The 22525-nt window shown below is 39.7% G+C and overlaps 1 long non-coding RNA gene across 1 annotated transcript; it reads left to right on the forward strand.

Annotated features, from left to right (window-relative positions):
- The first annotated feature begins 17325 nt into the window (after nt 1-17325).
- On the forward strand, nt 17326-22525 carry LOC144525010 (uncharacterized). Its single transcript, XR_013502649.1, has 4 exons — nt 17326-17356; nt 20346-20378; nt 20823-20960; nt 21604-22525. It is a non-coding gene; the product is annotated as an uncharacterized LOC144525010 (long non-coding RNA).

Genomic DNA, 22525 nt, shown 5'->3' on the forward strand with positions numbered 1-22525 from the left:
GGCCTTCTTCGGGGAGTTGCTCAGGTGTCATCACAAGCAGGGCTGGACTGGGGTAAAAAATCAGGACTTTTGAGAACTAGACCAGCCCACTACAATCAGTTGGACCAACCGTCCTTGCACTCCCCTTCAACACATGCACATAACAGCAGGATTCAATATTAACACCATTTATCAGCCAAATGCTGGTAAAATATGCAAGTGGCTGGTAGATTTGTTTGCCTCACCAGCCATTTAGCTGGTGTCCTAAAAGTTCATTTTGAACCCTGCATACCAGCCCCTAATAATCTCACTTAGCTGAGTGGTAGGCTAAGTAAGAGAGTATGATAGTGTACTCACTGATTCAAAAATGCGTCCTGGCTCCTGATGGCAAGATGGCTAAAGGTTGAGGGTAGAGCATGGGTGTCATCAAGATGTCATGTATAGTAAACAAGTGACAAGTCTGTAAGTTAAACTAAAGCTGCATTTTGTACAAAGTTTGTAACTTGTGTAGTTTAATGTAGTGACTCCCGCAAAGCACACTGGTTCGAAACAGTGTTGGAGCGTGTATGAAATTGAAATGTGACACGTGACTGATGACGTCCGAAGCTTTCGAACGTCTGGAAGTGTGGCTTATACCCTGGGGTATAAGAGACGCGCACACCCGGCTACGTTTTATGGACTGTTTTATTAGGCATATTTATTATTATTATTATTATTATTATTATTATTATTATTATTATTATTATTATTAACGTCATTGTCATTCAGACAACATTATCTGCTTAACAAAGTAGCCTAGATGCATTAACTACCTAGTAATTCAGATCAAATTGGCTATTCTAACAGGCCAGTCCAGGTTTTTATTTCAAAACAGTCCCACTCATTGCATTATTTTAAGGTTCGGTGTTTATTGTGCCTACAAGAACTGGCATACAACAATAATACCTCTTCAATGTTGAGGCACCTCCGTGCAAAACACGACGTGCGATACACCTGCTCCACATGTAACGGTAGTGGGAATCATACCTCAGTCATCAGATTGGCAGTCCATAGCGTTGCCTTTCCTCCAACGTAGGCTATGTTGCGAGATGAGTTGAAATTAAAAAGGCATATGTAGTAGGCTAAGCATTCACAAGCTTCGCTTCATGTCGCTGCGTGCTTACCAATGGCCCGTTAGAATTCACTGGAACATCGCGGGGTTTATGAGTGTGGCTTGCAATTTATTTGATTAGCCTATTAATGGAAATTAGCCTACTTACATACACCTGTACGTAATTCTACGTAGTGGTAGAATGTGGCATTGTTGCTGCAGTTTATTAAATCCATATTTAGCCTAATTAAACATAATTACATTCAAATCCTGATCACAGTAGTTTATATTATTATATTATAATGTTATATTCAAACATTCAAACATAGGCTTTATATTTTTATTTCAGTCATGTCATGTTCATGTCATTTAATTCAAGTTCAGTCATGTCATGCCATATGCATGCGTCTCTCCTACGTTCATGCTGTAAGCTTCGTTTGGCTGTGTCGAGTTCATAGCCGCTGTCATTTCTGCTGACCACCAGATGTCACTGTGTTGTCTTCGATGCTTTGATAGTTCGGATCATTTTGCGATACAATCAGGAAGAAGCTTCAGAGGCTTCACAAGGCTTTGTTCGCCCATCACTAGTGGAATGTGGATACATCAGAAAGTTATGGTACTATGTTTGCAAGTGCCTTAGCTTGCTAATACATAACTAACAGTAGCTTACTAACAGCTAACCTTTCCTCTCTGGTAGACAAAGTGTGCTAAAATAATCATTTAACATGCTTAAATGTCGTGTTTTTAGCTAGCTACCGGCACTTTGTGGAGTTATTTTCCCCGCCGGTGGGGGAGGGACTTAAATATACGATGGAGCATTAGGGCCACATCAAAGGAAAAAAAATAAGGAGGAAGATTTTTTTTAATTTATTTTGCATTTCGAGAATAAAGTCGACATGACAAGAATAAAGTGGAAATACTATTTTGAGAATAAAGTCGAAATGTCGAGATTAAAGTTGAAATGACAAGAAGAAATTCAACTCCTTTATCACACTGATCACATTACAGCGACTGTCGGCCATGCCAGCTGCCATGTAGGCAACATCGTAGATATGAGTTACAGTTATGTAAAGGTGAGTTTCTGAAGCGGTGCAACTGTATTCTTAACCAAAAGCTGTATCATATCAGTCATATCACTATTTATTTATGCTTAACCTTGACGTTACCAGCCTAGCAGAACTGAAGTCATCAACAGCCCACTATCCTAAAAAAATTAGATGCTATCAAAGAAAGATAGAAACGGAGCACCATCTTGATTGTCGTTACTATTCAACTATAAACGAATAGCTCAAGTGAACCTCATGTGACTCTTTTATGTCAATGTTAAAAGACCATAATTTGCCAGAACACCAGTTCCATGTACCTGGCAAAAATGTCAATCACCGTGATAGATTTCCTACGAGATCGGGGGGTCCCAGAGGAAGCCCTCACACTAATGGAGGAGCAAAAGGTGCGTATATGGCAGCTGAGATGCAGAAGTTCAGTTGACAGGCTAGCCAGGTATCCCCTGGGTAAGGTTAACAAATTAATTAATTTATTCTCTGAGAAAGACAAAGTTCATTTAACAGGATTGCTAATTCCCTTGTGATTTGAATAATATTTTTTGTACTTACAACCTATTTCAGTTTGACTTAACCTCAAATAATCAGGATCCTGACAAAGAGCTTAACGATAGACAGGCCTGGGTCAATTATCAACTTAAATTCTCTTAATTACTGTATAAGCATTTTCTTCAATCTGTCTGTGTTTGATGGGCAAGGTTTGCACTTTAGGGACAGTACAATTGGTTCTAGTGTGAATTCAAGATTGACATTGACCCTTCATTTTGTCAACCATGATTCTTATGATGCTTCAGTATGCCTAGTGGGTTCATTTAGAGTCAAGCATAGTCACAGCTGATTCCTTACAGATAGATTCACATGCAAAAAGTCCAGGAAGAGCACCTGAAGAGCACCTATCAAGTAATGTGAATGGGTTGCAGACCTCACTTAATTATTCCACATACAGAAAGAATGACAAAATTAAACTACATAGTAATTATACGTCAATTATGGAACCCTGAAATGGAATACTATAAAAAGGCTGTAGCTATTAAACTGATGATTCTTTCCCCTTTCATGGTTTTCCTTTGCTTCACAGATCGACATAGATGTCATCCTGCTTATGGATGATTCAGCTTTGGCCAAATACATTCGCTCATATGGAGACAGAATTGCACTTTTCAATTTTTGCAGACATCAAAAGCCAGCCTCAAAGCGAAAACTGGGTCTTCTTGAAAAGCTCAGGGAGAAAATGAAACTAAGAAAGGAAACCAAAGAAAGTCAAGAGGAGCCTCAAACCTCTAAACCTACATCTGGACAAAGGCTAACTACACGGACTATTGAGATAGGTTGGATACACCAAGAAACTAAACAGGTTAGAGCAAAACAAAGAGGGGGCACCAGAAAGGTTGCTATGGACATTAATAGTGGATTTAATGACATCCTGAAAGAGGGAAAGAGTCTTTTTTTTCCAAATGGTGTTTCAAGTAAAGACCATAACTCAGACTTCACATTTGATGTATGGGACTTCAAACAAAACTCTTTTTCTGATGATGTCTCAATTGGCAAAATATATGAAACTGTCAAACTACCCAAGCTCTGTTTCTACATTGCCACTCAGCCAAAACCACAATTAGGTGAAGATGCATCTGCTACTGAGTCTGAACACAATGATGAATCTAGCTTTGAGGACCAGGATGACATTATTGAAGTTTCTGACAGCCAATCCCTGTCTCAGGAGTCCAGTTCCACAGCACAGGACCAGGTCAGTCTGCATCACCCCGTTGTCACAGATCACTCACTTGCTACAGATCATGTCACAGATTACCCAGTGGTCTCAGAGATCCATTTTATTGTACCAGAGATATTGATGACACACTGATTTATCAGCCTGAAACACCTGACCATGCACCGCAAACAAAATGTATCACTATACACCATGCAAATTGCTTCAATGACATAATTGAAGCATTTTCTGACCCAGAGACTCTAACCAGACCACTGGCAGTGAGACGATTACTCCCAGATAAATCTGAGGAAGCTGGTAGTGGGTCAGGGGTTCTGAGAGATGTCTTCAGGGCATTTTGGCGCGAATTCTATGATCGTTGCACACTCGGGACAACAATGAAAGTACCCTTCATCAGACATGATTTCAAGGCTGACACATGGAAAGCCATCGGCAGAATTTTATTGAGAGGATACCAAGACTGCCACTACATTCCTAGCAAGCTTGCGCCCCCTTTTTTTGAGGAGATGTTATTTGGAGCAGTGCACAGTGATCTGACAAAAGCCTTTCGTCACTTTGTAAGCTGCCAAGACCGAGAGATCCTCAGGCAAGCCTTACAAGATTTCTCCTCTGTTGAACCTGATGACCTGTTGGAGGTCCTTGACAACTACGAATGCAGAAGAAAACCCTCAGCAGACACCCTTCCACAAATTCTGATGGAGATTTCCCACAAAGAACTTGTTCAAAAGCCTATGTTTGTTATTGATTGTTGGAGGGACATCACACAATCACGGATCAGTCTGAATTATGAAAAGCTGTCAAAGATGTATGCTGATCTTAAACCCACAGCTAAGAAGGTGTTAAGGCTGTTGAAGTTCCCAGCAGATATGAGGGCAAAGCAAAAAGAGATCGAACATCATCTCAGAAGGTATATCAGGGAACTGGATGAAGAAAAACTTGGAAGATTCTGCACATTTGATTTTGTCAGACACCATCACTGTTGAATTTACAGAAATGACGGATTTCACAAGAAGACCAATTGGACGGACATGTTGAATGTTCCTACAGCTACCTGACTGCTCTGAAAATTTCCCTGACCTTCGGCTGAATTCAATGAAGTCCTTGAGAGCACCGTCTGGGTGATGGACATTATGTAGCACAATATGTGGCCCCTCAAAAACAATTGTGGCCATGCTGTTGCCAAGCCAAGGTTTCTAGAAAAAAAGAAAGAAGCTGCTATTCTTACCTTGAAAGCCTTTTATAGGTGCAGTTTGTCGTCAGTTCTCCTGCATTCATGCAAAAACTAAGGGCTCTATGTTTTTTGCAAATGTCAGATGTTATGACTTTATACCAGGAACCTGTATTTCACTACTTCTGTCTCTGTTTGTATAGAGCCACTTCAAGTACAGTTTTCACAAACTATTTTCTATGTTAACAATAATTGCATATTTGTCTTTGTGTATTGACAGTTTGAGTAAGCTTAAACTAGGGTTTATTACAATATGTAGGTAGTGGAAAATGGAATTTCAGGTTAATTAGTTCATTTATTAATTTTGTGCCTAATTAAAAATACATGTTGTGGTTGCAGCTCTTAATGCACACAGGCCCTTCGCAGTCATGCCATCATTATTTCACTACAATAGGGAACTTGAACTGGTTGTGCAAATTTTTTGTTAAATTTTTTGAATTTGCAAAATGGTTTCTTATGATTTTATATATTTCTTTTTTTATTTTGTAAAACAACCACAGGCATAGTACATGTAAAGCATGTCACAGGTTAGCTATGTTTGTTGTACACTTCAGATGTTCTGTGAATAAGGTGATTTGTATTTTTTATTTGTATGTTTTACAGGATAAGGCACAATATGTCCAACAAAAGGAAGTGAAAAAACACATCTGAGTTGACTAATGTAGCCAAGAGACAAGGAATTATGATTTGACATTAAAAGTGCACCTATTTCATTTGTGTATGCTGTTTAACTATTCATTAAGTTAAAGGGTAAGATTCACAAGTGTCAAGCACATTTACAACATTTCTAGTGAAACGTTTGGGTTTAACAGGTTAATGCTGTAATTAATCAAGCACCTGATTAATTTGGTGAGAAATTATGTACACATTGTCATTCACAATACAATACAACCTTTAATGTTATATACAATACATTTAGCCCATTGTTATAGACAATGTTATAGACAATAATTTAATTGATACCATTACATAACTTGCATGTTTGACATTCCAACAAAAGTAAATTCAAGATGGTGGTTTCCAAGACAGACATTTTGTGTAGATATAGATTGCTCATTCTAAACTAACACAAACAACTTTCAGGTGATACATTAGTGAAAACGTAGTTATTAATATTCAATATCTTTGAATAGATCCTCCTAAAGTCACTGCCAGGTAGCTAGTGAAAATACAGAATGTATTTTCAGAATAAAATCTAAAGGTTCAAAAGTGAGGATACTCATAAGATGCCATTCAAACTACATGCATGGGTCCATCACACATGCTACATGAAGGCTATACTGGCAAGAGAGTGCTTATTCCTGTGTATAATCACTGATTTCCAAATAGGTGGATATGGTCTTGCACACCACTGCATGGTACTTAAGTGCAGGTCTAAATCAGGCCCATTTAAAGGAAATGATGCTTTCCATGTGTGGCCTACGTGAGTTTCATATGATCCAATGATCCTCCTTAGTGCAGAGAGAATTGTCCACCCTCAAATATTTAGCAGTAGGTTTATTTCAATTCTCAATAAGGTGTACAGTTCAGTAGCAGAAAATGCATCTCTGGGAGCATCCCATCCTTTTTCCTGCATCAGAAGACAGCAGAGATCAAATACGGTTTCATCACATGGGTATTGGCTTTTGGAGGTGCACTCTTCCTTACACAGGGCCAATTCATCCATGTCAACTGTCTTGAGATTGTCCTCAGCGCCATACATCTCTGGAAGTGTGTACGTCAAAATAGGGCGTCCTCCTATCACACCATGGCCTGGCTTTACTCTTGTGTTGTGCGAATTCCAGTTTGTCACGACTTCATCAAGTTCATCCTGCATAAAAAACAGACATTACCTGAGGTTTTATTAATTATACAAGGTTCCTTATATGAGATATACAGTATGCATGTTTCATTTGTTGGAGACATGCCAATATATTTAAATATTTAGGATTAAAACTGTTATATATAGCCCAGTGGCAGGCATACTGTGTGCTAGTGCTCTCCAAGCTAATACCTTAAAATATATATAAAATAATATTGAATAATAATATCTAAGCATTGTTTTCACTTGTTTTCTAACATATAGGCCTAATGTATATCCACCTCCTTAGTGTGTTCTGTATGTTGAGTGTTGAATCCACTCGTGTGAGTATCAGTGTGTGACTTTCACAGTTACATTCTGTAGGCCTATAACTGGGGGGTGGGTAGTCATGAGCTTGCAGGCCTACCTGTACAAGGTTTAGGAAGCAGAATTGGATTAGACTTCTATCCAAGAAATCACCGGAAAAATGTCCATCATATTGGAGGGTTTGGAAAAGGTTGGGCCAAAATTGTGCACTTTGTTTTCTCAAGATTCCCCACCACGATTCAATCCGCTGATTTGCGGTGCTGTAGATATGTAATAGATGAAATAGATGAAACCTCGGTCTCCTGCATAACTATCGGTGTGATTCCTGCGCAGAAAAACAAGCATGTTTTCAACATGCCCATTTTCTGGGCCTCTGTCAGCGCGCAGTCGCTCCAGGCATCCTTCCAAGCGCGCAATGGATGTGATGAAGTAGTCTGCTATTACTTTTGGGTCATTGTTTGTTGTGTAGGCTTCAATCCACACAATGTAGTGACTAACACCATCAACACAACCATTGATGCCAATACCGTATGGCTTCAGCTTGTCGTACGAATCCATATGCCATCGCGCGTTGGGACCTTTGTTGTGGTAATGCCTGCGTCTCAGACGCCGCACTCACCTGAGCTCCACTCCTTCAGGATCAAACAATTTGATCAATTGTCTTATTGTGTCTTGTGATACAACATATCCTCTCTGTATTATGCGTAGGTGTAACCATCGATACCCTTGCATCTGTCCATTACCTGCTATTTCAGTTTGCAGGAATGCGGCCACCTCTGCCAAGTTTGTGTAGTTTCTCCTTCTGAACAGACGCAATTTACGGCACAATCTCTTCAAAGTCCTAATACTTATCACCATACTGTGTTTATGCGCTAAAAGAGAAAGAATTTCCTTGTTCTTAAAACCGATTCTGAAGTATAATTTCATGAGTTCATATAGGCCTTCACAAGGCATTTTGTATTAGACTATAGGTAAAGCTAGTAGTTTGGTTTATTCTCAAAAGTCCGACTGAATTCTTGAAATATCAAGTTTTTCTCGACATTTTGACTCTATTCTCGAAAAAGTATTTCCACTTTATTCTCATCAGGTTGACTTTATTCTCGACATTTCGACTTTATTCTCAACATTTCGACTTTGTTCTCGAAATGCAAAATAAATAAAAAAATCTTCCTCCTTATTTTTTTTCCTTTCATGTGGCCCTAATGCTCCGTTGTATAAATATGCTATCTCTCTCTATGGCAGGATGGAAGTGGGCCATAGTGGGATGAGATTGGCCAGTGTTCACATGAAAGACAGCCCATTCAGACCAAACAAAGACCAGACCACCGGGAAATCTCCTGGTACTCCCGATTACCAATCCATGCCTGATAACAAGGGGTGTTATAGGTACAAGAGAGCGTAAAGCATGGGCGATTTTAGACCCTTTTTAGGGGGGGGCTCAAGCCCCCCTACATTTAATCTCAGCCCCTCCCTAAAAATTATAATATTAAATATTAAATACATTTTAGTGCTTTAAGTGAGAGTTTGCGAACAAAGGACAAAAAATTACAGGTTCAAAGGGCTTGATTCCCTTTTAATATCCTGTGTCGCTGACGCCAATGCTACACACCTGTAACCCAGTCAAGAAAAGGGTTAACAGAAACTTAGTTTTGGCCAATCGGAGGTGGTTGTGCCAGACTCCCGCTTTTGGCTGAGTCTCTATCTAATCTGTCAGAGGGAGAGCAAGAGTGCGGTTGTGAAGTTTAAAGTTGGTAGTCCCCAGAGAAGAAGTTGGTAATTTCATGGCGCAGATTAGAACCCAAATTGAAATCACTCTGATGTGGTAAATCTCAAAATAACACCAATTTTACTGGACATGAAATCACCTTTATTTATGTAGGCTATTTATTGGTGGGGTGTAGGTCATCTGTGCAGTATTCAACATCATGGCTTCATATCTTGGAGCACTGTAGAGTCTAATGCAATATGTTTAGTGTGTATGTTCAGAGTATATTGATCTGTGTGTGTGTGTGTGTATAGGCTGTGTGCTGTCACACAAATATCTCCTAAGAGAGACAATAAAGGCTTAACTTATCCTATTTTATCTTATTTCAGTTGGGGATTATTTAATGTGCAGTTAATGAACTGTCAGACTACCTGTGGTCTGAAGAGCATTTTTGGTTGGATGAATAATTCAGGCTGAGATTATCAGCTCTGCAAACTGTCTAGGTAGAATAGTGCAAATCTCTCGTACTGGATTGTTTCGATCTGTTGGTGAGCTGATTGAGTTCTTATCAAAATATCCGTCATGAAAATATGGTTTAGAGGTTCATCATCATTGTATTTTTACTAAACACTGATGAAATGAGACACATTACTGACTGTGAGCAGGTTTCAGTAACTTCTCTAACACTGAGGAGCTGAAACTGACAGCAGGACACATTTCAATTGCATTAGATCTGTTCAATAATTCTGTGAGTTACTGTGGCTGTTGGCTATTAATACCTGCAGACCTGCCACAAACAGACTGAGAGCTCTGTGGCGTAAAGTCAAGGACCCTCAGAAGAGCAGCTGAGGCAGAGAGAACAATGCCGGCTGCTAAAACCGTCTGTGGCAGAGCACCTCCAGCCACACAGGCTGTAGAAAGAAAAGAGACATGTCCCCCTCTTAAACAGGTCTCAGCCTGTTGGTTACACCTTCTCAGATCTGCCCTGCTTCACATCAGAGTCTGCAGACTGGATCAGACGCTTGCTCAAGAGTACCTTAGTACTAGTTGGTGAGTAGATAGTGCTCACCCATAGTACCCACCCATATTTTCCAAGTGGTCCAAAGATAAACTGAATAGATATACCGGATGGGTTTGGCTCTATTTATGGCTCCAGACAGCAGAGGAAGTAAAACCCCTTCTTGGACTGACGGCAGGCAAGCAGAAGTGTGTCTCCGACAACTCGGCTGCGATGCTCATTTCAAACCAGATGAGCAAATTCAGATGGGAGCATCTCTGCTGGCCATGGGCCTCAGGACTCTGATTTACACAAATCTCCTGACATTAACAAGAAGCTCACTTTTATTCACAAAGTCTCTGATGACTGCGATCCTCAAAAGGGAAACGTACATTCCTTTTGTTTTTCATCCGACTTCCCAATCATCAAGGTAAAGGCTTATGAAGGATTTACAACAGGATTGTCCAAGTTTGTGAATCTTTTGGCTCCGCCGACCAGAGAGGAGACTCTGCCTTGGAACTGCTCAAGCAGGGAATCAACTTTTATATTCTTGCTAATAGATGGCTTCATTTTATTGACATAGACATACAAAACGATTGTTTCGATAAATCCAAGCCACCTGAGGAGAAGGAGCCCATTTCAGAATCAGACATTCAATCCCTTTGAGACGCCAAAGAAGGCGTTGATCATGGGTCTTTGCACAAGCAAGTCCACCGTCACCCTGGATCCCAGCGCTCAGTCCCTGAGTGCAGACCAAGCCAGCCGTGCAGCGGGGGAGGGGGAGGGGGTCAGTCCTGAAGGGACCCCCAGTCTGAGTGATGGCATCCTGATGGTTCAGCCCATCAAGAGCAAAGCTGAGGGCGGAGGAGGAGGTGGGGCAAAGAGTGGCGGGGCAGCCAACCCAGCAGCAAAGGGCTACCTGGAGCTGGGGGGAGAAGGGGAGGCATCACGGGAGGCTGAGGAGGAGGAGGACGAGGAGGACGAGGAGGAGGGCGAGGAGGTGGAGGAGCTGATCAACTTCTCAGACAGCGACAGTCTGACCAGTGAGTTCCTGGAGTAGAGAGGAGAAACATGAAGGGAAACAATCAGAGAGGACAAAGACGTGTTGCTGTTGATCTTGTAATTGTTGAATGCTTTTAAATAAATTCCATTTGCTGCTTATTTTGTGTTTTTTATATTATAATTTAGTATATACTCTTTGCTGAGTAAATAGCTTTTATAATAACATTTCTCAAGCTGTAATCTTCTTTGACTATGTAATTGCCCATGTAACCCACATCATGTTTGGAGTCAAACAACTTTATTGACATTAAATCCCTCTCTGTGTCCAGAGCTGTAACAGGTCTGTTGAGCCTAGCTTAGCAAGAAGAATGAACACAGGGTGAAATATTGATGCAAAAAAAATAACAACTTAAAACAACTCCAAAACAGACTTAACATTCTATCCTGCCTTAATCTGAGAATAGAAAGAAAGTTGTCGCCATCTGTGGAGGGCGTGGCCATGGATCCTTCTTACAGTAGCTATTCATTTTGAAGTAGTAGAGTTTTGATCCGTGTTAGCCAATCTAGTTGACACATTTTATTAATGACTAATCATTTACAATAATTACTAATTACTAATTACTCACATCAATAGTTATATATTACTTTCTAGTGTTATCAGAGGTGGCTTTCAACAACTCCAAAGCCCCCATGTGGATATACTCCTACAAGGTTTTGTAGGAAACATAACTTATGTTCACTGTATTTGCTGCACAGTCCAGACAAGTTTTTTGCTGTCCTGTGAAGAAGTCCAAAGGTCTTTTGCATTTGTTGTTGCAAATTAGTAGCACAAAAAGATATAATACCCTAACAAGTTCATGTCCCATCTTCTGTATTTAATATGTGTAGAAATAAAAACTAAGACGCGGTTTAAGAAGCAGCAAGCCAACCATTTAGAGTAATTTACTGAAAAAAGCTTTCAAAGCCCTGGTGACTACCGAACCCAGTTGTTTCCTGAATGTAGGCCAACCAGTGGCTAGCTATCCATCTTAAAAGACATAGCATGTCAACAAGGCATTTTCCTCTTTAATTGACCGGTCTGTCCCCTGATAGCACAAAGACTATTGTATCCACTGTTCCAGGTGTGACAGTAAACAAGACAACCCCTTAAAGTGTCTGAGAAACGAGTATTAATTAGTAAAACATTAAGTACAAGTTATGCTCTCTGCACACATCTGCAAGGGTGAGCGTGGACGGCCTACGGATGTCCCAAGTCCACATAGTTTGCATTCAGTTGGCATGACAAGAATGCAACCAGCTTGTCTGTTTAGGGAAGCACTGGCGAAGCCCCGTCTGTAAGGAATAGTGGGGGAAACTAGCTAGTATGCTACTGATGGTTGAGGCATCATTTCTTGCCTGGTAAATTAGGCATTTCAATTTTACCGATTCATTATTTTAACTTTTTTGTAAATATATAGTATAACACATTATGTACTAAACACATTTTTGCTCATAAGTAACCTTTGATCTAATATTCCCTATCAGTAATGATTTTAGTGCCACAGATATAACCATACCTGAAAATGTCAAAACTCACTGTAAGTTTGGAGGATAACAACATAACATTTTGTTCCATTGTTTTGCAGACGATGTAAAAATCTATTTGCCTGTAAAACATAACGATAAGGACACAATCCAGCCTTTGCTTAACTGCCTGAGAGATCTCAAAATATGGTTGGATCAGAATTGTCTCTGTCTCAATGACAATAAGACTGAAATTGTTGTGTTTGGTTGTGTTGAACATTTTAGTGCCTGTATTGATGCTCTTGGTACTTTAGGTTTGCATATTGTCCTTTTACTAAGAATCTGGGTGTTATTTTTGACAGTGCTTTTACATTTGACAAACAGATTAGTTCTGTTTTTAAAGCCAGTTTCTTCTAGCTGAGACTTTTGGCTAAGCTTAAGCCCTACCTGCTACGCAAAGACTTCGAAAGAGTCATACATGCATTTATTACGTCTCGATTAGACTACTATAACTCTTTATATGTTGGATTGGATCAGTCATTCCTTTGTCAGTTACAGTTAGTCTAGTATGCAGCAGCTCGACTATTGAACCGGGACCAAAAAAACGTGACCACATTACACCTGTTTTGGCCACGCTCCACTGGCTTCCTGTCTGTTTCAGGATTGATGTTAAAATTGTATTGCTTGTTTTTAAGATTTTAAATGGGTTGTCGCCTTCTTATTTATCGGCGCTTTTACATGTCCACACACCTGTCAAAGCACTGAGGTCTTCCAATCAGATGCTCCTCGATGTGCCCAGATCCAGGTTAAAAAACAAAGGTGACCGAGCCTTTGCAGTGGCTGCTCCAAACCTCTGGAATAGTTTACCTATTCATATAAGAACATCTCGGACCGTGGAAACATTCAAGTCTTTTCTTAAAACCCACTACCATTTGTTGGCTTTCAATTCAAGTTGAGCTTTGATACCTTGACCCTTTTCAACTGTTGATTATTTTGTATTGTGTATTGTTTGTAAAAAACCCAAAAGATATACTATCTTTTGGGTTTTTTTGTGCTTGTTAAGCATCAGCATTAAGCCATCAGAGAGAGGGGAGAGCTGAGCCACAGGCCATTACATTTTGTAAAACCACCAATGTAGTTTGCCTCAGATTGCCCCAATCTTTTGGACACACAGAGATGAAACTGATCGTATCTTCTGACTCTGACCAAAAAGTCAAAACTGGTGTGTGTCCCAAAATGTCAGAGCAGAGAAGGCATTTGCCTTATTACTCACTCACTTCCCCTTGTATTAATGTAGTTATAACATATTCATCTTTGGTGCAAGTAGAGGTTAACCTCAGTGAGCTGATACATAATGTATGTTCCTTACTGATAGGCCTCCCTGAAAAGTGATCCAATTCTTCATCATGATGAATCATTTTGACCCCCTTAGCTTTCTGTAAGCAGCACCGTCAGGCCAAACATTACCCTGACCGACACTTTGGTCCACAACGAGATATCTTAAAAAATTATTTTCCATATAACTGGCTTGTGAATCGTCATACAATCGAGAAACCCGGACATTTGTTAAGCACATTCAGGAGAAACCTTTTTGGTTTTCTTTACCTACACCACCGTCAGGACAAACATCATTCTCTAACACACAGAGACATATATGTAGAAAGTGGTGTTCAGAGGACTACACCCAGTGTTGGAAATAACACATTTTCTTTTGTCTTTTAATGTGCTTGGGCTTTCTTTTTGTGTGCATTTTAGGAGTGAGTCTGTTCAATCTTAACCATCTTGGACCAGTATTTGTAAAGAAAATGTGAATAACTCTTTATAATGGTAGGGGGGGAAACCATTCGATGGCACCATTTATATATATACATATATATATATATATATATATACATATATACATATATACATATATACATATATACATATATATATACATATATACATATATACATATATATACATATATATATACATATATATACATATATATATATATATATACGTATATACATATATACATATATATATACATATATACATATATATATATATATATATAACTGGCACAACTTGAGGGGGAAATTCTGTTTGTACTTCTACAAAACTACTTTTTATCTCAATGAACAAAGGTTACAGTGGAAAACAACATAGCACATTTATTGATTTCATTTAGTGAGTGGAATTCTGTCTGAAGTTTGAACCCACACTGTCACCCAGTTACATTTTCTGTCACTGGTAATTCCTGGAGAATAAAACACTTTACTTGAAGGTATCTACATAAGATTGACATGACACTGTCACTGTCATTAGAGTTAGGGTTAGGGTTCATGTGTCATGACTGTGTCATGACAGTGTCATGCGTTCATGACAGTGTCATGTCACTCTTATGTAGATACCTTCAAGTAAAGTGTTACCGAATAATCTAACAGGATGACATCATATGTGTTAATTAACATGACATGTTAACATGTTAACATGAAACCATTACAAATATGCAGTTCTGCCCACATGAACGCCACTTTAAGCTTGACTTGACCTAAGTGTCATCATCACACATGTAAAGAGAAATAGGCCGATGTGGGACCTGAAGACGATTGCTCCCTAGCTGTAACCCACCTTGGTCCCGTTATCAGCACAAAGGATCAGAGACACATTGGGCCTCCAAAGAGTTGAGGGACTCCTGAGTTTGGCTGTGATTGTAATGGATCATTTGAAGGTGTCCTGTGCGTCCTTGTGCACAAGATAGACAAAACAGAGACCCATTCATCTTTTCACATCATCGTTTAATTGGTTTTTACTGTGAATTTGTTAACAGTGCAGCCAAACAAAACTCATGTTGTTTTAATAAAGACATAAGTCATAAGGGTCTCCCATGGCGTACCCAGCTCCATCACCTTTGGGGCAAACACAATTGACCAACGCTGCCATGGATATGGTGGCTGGATGAAACATAACAGTTCAGTTATCCACAGCATTTACATTGCAGAGGAGGAACTATCTGGTCTGCTTTCCTTTGCACAGAGGTAAGGAAATGCCGAGACAGTCATAAACTTTCTATAGATCTCTATCAGAGATGTGGCTAACAACATCACACACATGCTCTATCACGCTTGCCACTTTTTTTCAGGGTCAAAGTCGTCCTGTGTGGGAGCATCTTGAAGTGAAGCAGGGATTCCCCAATAATTTCAAATGTCACCTGATGCATTAAAAGCCGCAAATCTGTTGCCCATCCATTGACAAAGCCTCAGGAGAAGGTTCAGGCGTGTGCCCAGGCAGCAAGACTTTCTACACAATTTAGAAAGCTTATACATAAATATACATAAAAGCTTTATCATAAATAAAACATTTAGTAACCTAACCTGGACTAGAACCACTGTGAGCTGGGACTTGTGTAGCTACCTGAGATATCCATTAGCAATGCCTGGGTCCTCTATCTCCTGCACAAAGATGCTGCTTCTACTGCTGCTGCCTCTTTTCATCTCTTGTCATCTGGTATCCTCTTCATGCATAGTAGTGGGAGAAGTCACCACAGATGTATCCAAATTGGGAAATAGTGTGAAGGTAAGGTGGCATCTTTTTGATCCAATGTTGTCTGTCACATAGGTTCAGTGGTGGAAGAAGTATTCAGATCATTTACTTAAGTAAAAGTACTAATACCACGCTGTAAAAATACTCTGTTACAGTAAAAGTCCTGTATTGAAAATGTTACTTAAGTAAAAGTAGCCTATGTAAGTATAATCAGGAAAATGTAGTTAAAGTATTAAAACTAAAGAAAAATCCTCCCATTTTAGAAAGTGGAAAGGATCCAAACAGTTGTGTGTTTAATGGTCTAATCATTTCAGCTGGACTTGTAGGCCGTTTTATTGTTGGCTAGTTTAGTTTAGTTTATTTATAATAAAACATCAGATTTTATAAACTGCACGTGTTTTAGGTGCAGAAATCTTAATGTGTAAAGTCCATCACACACATAGTGGGTTGCAGGCCAGGGAATACTGTACTACTGAATATAGTGGTACTTTATGTTGACACTGTAGATCAGATATCAGATCTTCAGCTCATGCATTAAGGCTGACAGAGTAATCAGCTGTCAACAATAGATGCATTTGACAGTCAAAAAGCCTTTCTTATTACAGTAATGTTTCAGTAACCTTGTATCTTTTAAATTTTTTCTGTGCGGTATAGTAGCATAGATAAGAAGCGTTGACATTCGAGTAGTATCGACCAATCACATTTGGTTGCATGCAGGTAAACAGTCTGCAGAGTGAAAGAGGTGGAACGCATTGGCTGATATGTGATCTCTGAACCCATCGGCTATCATCTGATGACGATTAAGCTTTTTATTAGCTTTTTTATTTATGCAGAAGAATGAGAGGAGAGTCATCGAATGATTTTGGCATGGAACATTTCTTTCATCAAATTCAGCAGAAGAATGGTTACAACGTTTAAAACGAGTCCCTGAAAAGCTTGGGTTGTTTCATGTTTGTATTATTATTTCCCATGGCAAGCCTATATTATTTATAGTAATAGTATTAATGTTAAATTTATGTCAGTGAGTGAGTGCTTAGCAAGAAATATTAAAATGCATGACATGTTCAACATCTGACCAGTGAGAAATGAACGAAGATTGAACACAGTTGTGTACCATCTTAACTTTCATTAGAGACATGCTGCACTATGTGCATGAATGGAGCTAATCTCTCTCTGTGTGTGTGTGTGTGTGTGTGTGTGTGTGTGTGTGTGTGTGTGTGTGTGTGTGTGTGTGTGTGTGTGTGTGTGTGTGTGTGTGTGTGTGTGTGTGTCATATGAGCCACAAGGAAACATGTTGCTGTGGGGACTCCATTTGTCATTTTATTCCTTATTTGATAGCTGGTACTGATGCTACTGGTGATTTCATTAACTTTGTTTGTTTGAATCAACAGCACTGTTCTGAGAACTGCAGCTCAGCTAATATCACTGTAAGTGTACCATCATGTTCTTCATCTCTTGCTCTAACACCTGATGTCACTTGCTCTGCTTCTTTGCTGCGTCACTGTTTTATGGACTGAAATCTTTTCTGATTATATTCAATTCAATTCAATTCAATTTTATTTATAGTGTCAAATCATAACAGGAATTATGTCAGGACACTTTACAGCTAGAGTAGGTCTAGACCACACTCTATAATTTACAAGGACCCAACAATTCCAGTGATTCTCCCAAGAGCATGCATGAATGCGTAAGTGTGACAGTGGCGAGGAAAAACTCCCTTTTAGGAAGAAACCTCGGACAGACCCAGGCTCTTGATAGGCGGTGTCTGACGGTGCCGGTTGGGGGTATGATGAACAATAGCAATAGTCACAATGAGGATATTGTAATAGTTATAATAGTTCATGGTGTCGTAGAGCACAGCAGGTCGTAACAGGGTGTGGCAGGGCGTTGGCCGGACATAGCAAGTCGGAGCCGGGCATTGCAGTGCGTAGCAGGGTGTAATAGGGCACAGCAGGGCGTAGGGCAGGACCACGACGACAGCTGCCACCATGATGTAGGTGCCATCATGATCCAAGATGTTGATGCTGGGCGGAAAAAGAACGTAAGGACTCCGGGAAATAAGCTCCCCGGAGTTATGTTTGTAACAAGCATTTCTGTGACACAAATACACACAGATGGAAAGAGAGAGGAGAGAAAGCTCAGTGTGTCCAAGGAGGTACCCCGGTAGTCTAGAACTATAACCGCATAACTAAGAGCTGCAGAGAAGGGGAGATAGCGAGGCTGTGTTCCGTGATTGTGGCTACACTCCTTCCCCCCACCGGTCTAGGCTAACGCTGCGACTCATTACTCCCTAAGTATATGTAAGCTTTCTATGGGGAGAAGCAGAGATGGGTGGGGGTGCGCCATGATTGTGGCTACACACCCATCCTCGCCGGTCTAGGCGTACGCTGCAACTCCTCATACCCTAAATATAGTAGGCTTTCTATGAAGAGAAGCCGAGGTAAGGAGGCGGTGCGTTGTGACTGTGGCTACACACCTTCCCCCTACACACCTTCCCTCGCCGGTCTAGGCGAACGCTGCAACTCCTTACTCCCTAACTATAAGCTTTATCGAAGAGGAGAGTTTTAAGTTTACTCTTAAAGGTGGTGACGGTGTCTGCCTCCCGAACCCAGACTGGGAGCTGGTTACACAGGAGAGGAGCCTGATAGCTAAAGGCTCTGGCTCCCATTCTACTTTTAGAGGCTCTAGGAACCACAAGTAACTCTGCATTCTGGGAGCGCAGTGCTCTAGTGGGACAATAAGGTACTATGAGCTCTTCAAGATATGATGGTGCTTGACCATTTAAAGCCTTGTAGGTCAGGAGAAGTATTTTAAATTCAATCCTGGATTTTACAGGAAGCCAATGCAGAGAAGCCAACACAGGAGAAATATGATCTCCCCTCTTAGTTCTTGTCAGAACACACGCTGCATTCTGGATCAGCTGGAGAGTCCTAAGAGTTTTATTTGGGCATCCTGATAATAGGGAGTTACAATAGTCCAGCCTGGAAGTAACAAATGCATGTACTAGTTTTTTCAGCATCGTTTTGAGACAGGATGTTCCTAATTTTGGCAATGTTACGAAAGGTGAAAAAAAAGGCTGTTCTAGAGGTTTGTTTTGGGCGTTAAAGGATATATCCTGATCAAAAATAACTCCTAGATTTCTGACAGTAGTGCTGGAGGCCATGGCAATGCCATCTAGAGTAATTGTAAAGATGTTCAGAGGTGTTTAGGGCCCAGCACAATAACTTCAGTTTTGTTTAACATCAGGAAATTGTAGGTCATCCATGATTTGATATCTCTAATGCATACTTCAAGTTTGGCTAACTGACTGGTTTCGTCAGGCTTGATTGATAAGTATAATTGGGTGTATCCGCATAACAGTGAAAGTTAATTGAGTGTTTACTAATAATATTGCCTAGAGGAAGCATATACAAGGAGAAAAGAATTGGTCCAAGCACCGAGCCTTGAGGAACGCCATGGCTGACTTTAGCGTACTTGGAGGATTTATTGTTGATATTAACAAATTGAGATCGATCAGAGAAATAGGACTTAAACCAGCTTAGTGCGATTCCTTTAATGCCAACTAAATGTTCCAGTCTCTGTAAAAGGATGGTATGGTCAATAGTGTCGAATGCAGCACTAAGATCTAATAAGACAAGTATGGAGACAAGACTTTTGTCAGCAGCAATTAGAAGGTCGTTAGTAATTTTCACCAGTGCCGTCTCTGTGCTATGATGCTTTCTAAATCCTGACTGAAAGTCCTCAAATAGACTATTCCTACGTAAAAAGTCACATAACTGATTAGCGACTACTTTCTCAAGGATCTTGGAGAGAAAGGGAAGGTTAGATATAGGTCAATGAGGTTTAACCATGTATCCAGCTAATTTAAATAGCTTACGTTACTGTATTGTGTTAACACTTAACTTCATTTAATATCGAATGTGGTGTTTTCTTTTGCCAGGTGCAAATGTTCCTCCAAAACAAGCTCCTTCCTTGCAAACAACGCAGAGCTTTTTTTTTTCCTATCCCAGAATGCATCTGTGGTGTAGCCAGATCTTACGCCACAGAGCTGTGAAGATAGAGCTGGACATGAGAGACTAGTCCTGCTTTTATTACAGACATGTGAACTACAGACACTTGCCTGGCTCACAGCAAGGCGCCGCTGCAGAATCAAACAGCTTTAGCACCAAGTCTTTACCACTTCCTCTTTGCTTTGCTGTTATCTCATGTGAACCAATTTCAGTTATTGCTGCATATCTTTGTTGACTGCTACATGTATTATTTATTATGTATTAGTAGTGTGCTTTTTTAAAGTTGCTTCTTAAAAAAGAAAGTTAGAGTGTACAACAGACAAGATGCCTCAGACATGGGAGCTGGTTGAATGAACTGATAACAGAATATTTAATCTCTTAACATGATCTCATTTCATCTCCTCAGGATATATGCAAGTGTTTAAACATGTCACAAGGGGTAAGTAGTGTGTGTTGTTGTGCATGAGTTTGAGAGAGAGATGGTTATCATCGTTAACGTAAATGTGTGCTACTCAGAGAGTTTCCCCCCATGTAACTGAAGTAAGAGTCAGCTATGAAGATGGATTACTTTTCTCAACTGCTGCTTCCGAACTGAAGAAGAATTAAGATGAACCTGAAATGTTGACATACTGAGCTCATTCAGTTTAAGCCTCCTCCCCCCTCCTTACATAGCTTTCTTTTGTATTCATTTAACTGAAATCATATTCCTTTTCACCTTTGTGATGGTGTACAGTTGATATAATGCTCATGGGGAACAGACAGCTCAGATTTTTAAATAAAGCAACACAACAACCAAGCTCTCAAATAGCTCTCAAATCATCTTATCAAATGTGGAAAGTGTGTTCATGTGTTACTAACGTTGCTATGTCTGCCTTCTGGACAGGACTGTGCCTCTCCTGATTATTTCATTAAAGGCTTGATATCCCTGCGCTCCAATATTCCCAGTTCTTCCAGTGATGATCAGAGTAGCCAAAACCTGATCAGGTTCCTGAACTATGTGAATAGAACTGAAGACTGTAAGGTAAGATGATGATTTGTGCGCATATATTATCGTCGTTATTTTCTTTTTTATTTCCTCTTGCTCAAACTGTCCATTATGAAATCCAAAATACACATTATGTTGTGTCAGGCTGTCACGTAGTGTTCAGGCCAATGAGAGGTGTCATATTAGCTTTGGTTAAACTTTAGAATGTATTTTGTATTCTTTTAATGGCCAGTATGAACAGGAGCCATTAAAAGCTACTTCAATGTAAATATATCTATTGCTTTAAGACAGACTTAAAAAAAAATGGTGAGTTTATCCTTTAAATGGAATTGTTCTTGGGTTCAAATGGTAGCTCAGTTCAGCTTGAGCTCTAAAATAAATGAACAGACACAGGATCAACTTTATGATTTCCAGCCGCACACATTTTATCATGAGATAAAGTGTCCTTAGCCTTCATTTTTGCATATTTTATAGTTATTCGTTATGGCTAATAAGATTGAACTATACTGGAAAACAAAATGAGCTACAAGAAAGAGTTGTGTGATCATTTTCTGTCAGGTCATCACTGCAAGCTGCCGATTTTACAATACACACACATCATTTGATTCATTGTTAATATAGTATAAAATATAGAACCGTTTATAAGTGTTGCTTTATATACAACTGCTTCTCCCTTCAGGAAAAGATGAAGTGCCCATGTTTTCTGCCGGGGAAGCCTTCACCAAAAAGCTTCCTTAATAAACTGCTAGAGAAGGCACAGGAGATGAAATCAGCTGAACGCCCTCAATGATCAGTGCATGTTTCTTCACCAATCCTCATTCTCATTCAGCAATGACTTGTGCGTCACATCTGTGTGTTAATGTATGCTTTAAGGGATATTTGTCTAATTTTCTTTTCAGTATTTTAAAATGAAGCAGATTGCTGTAGCGTCACAGATGTTCTCACATGTTTTACTCACAGAAAGGCTGTTTTTGACATAAGAAGTAAAGAAAGTCCCCAATTTAAAAAAGAGACAAAACAAACTTGTTAGACAATAGTTTAGTGCAACTTGTTTGCAATTGCTTGCCATGTAAACAATTCCCTGGGACAGTCCTTGGTCAGTTGCTCAGATGGTTTAGAATGAGAAATGAAAACCGTAGCTCACAGTCCATTCACAAGCGTTTTCCTAGAACTTCTGACAGCTAGCTTAATAAATAAGAGGAGACTTTCATGCAGAAAGAGATACTCAAGGAATAACTCAACAACTGATGGTGATTAATTCATCTAATGAGCATGGATCACATGTTCATCAATAATCAGTCACTGGTAGATGCACTGTGTTATACATCTATTATTTAGACCCAGAAATAAAAGTTTCTCTTAATGTGCTGTATGATTCATATTCAGCTGTATGCCAGCAGTACGTCTGTGGATTACAACCCATTTATTATTGATAATATAGATGATGAACATGAAATATGATGTATGTTTGCAAATGTATTGGTTCAGACCTATTATTTATTTTATTTATTAATAATTTATCATACATGGCAACAGATGTATTATTTGTGTAGTGTGTTGAATAAAGACTGAGCAGTAATGTACACAGATCTGTGTTCTCA

Source organism: Sander vitreus, chromosome 10 (assembly GCF_031162955.1).
Source record: "Sander vitreus isolate 19-12246 chromosome 10, sanVit1, whole genome shotgun sequence".
In the NCBI taxonomy this organism is placed as follows: Eukaryota; Metazoa; Chordata; class Actinopteri; order Perciformes; family Percidae; genus Sander; species Sander vitreus.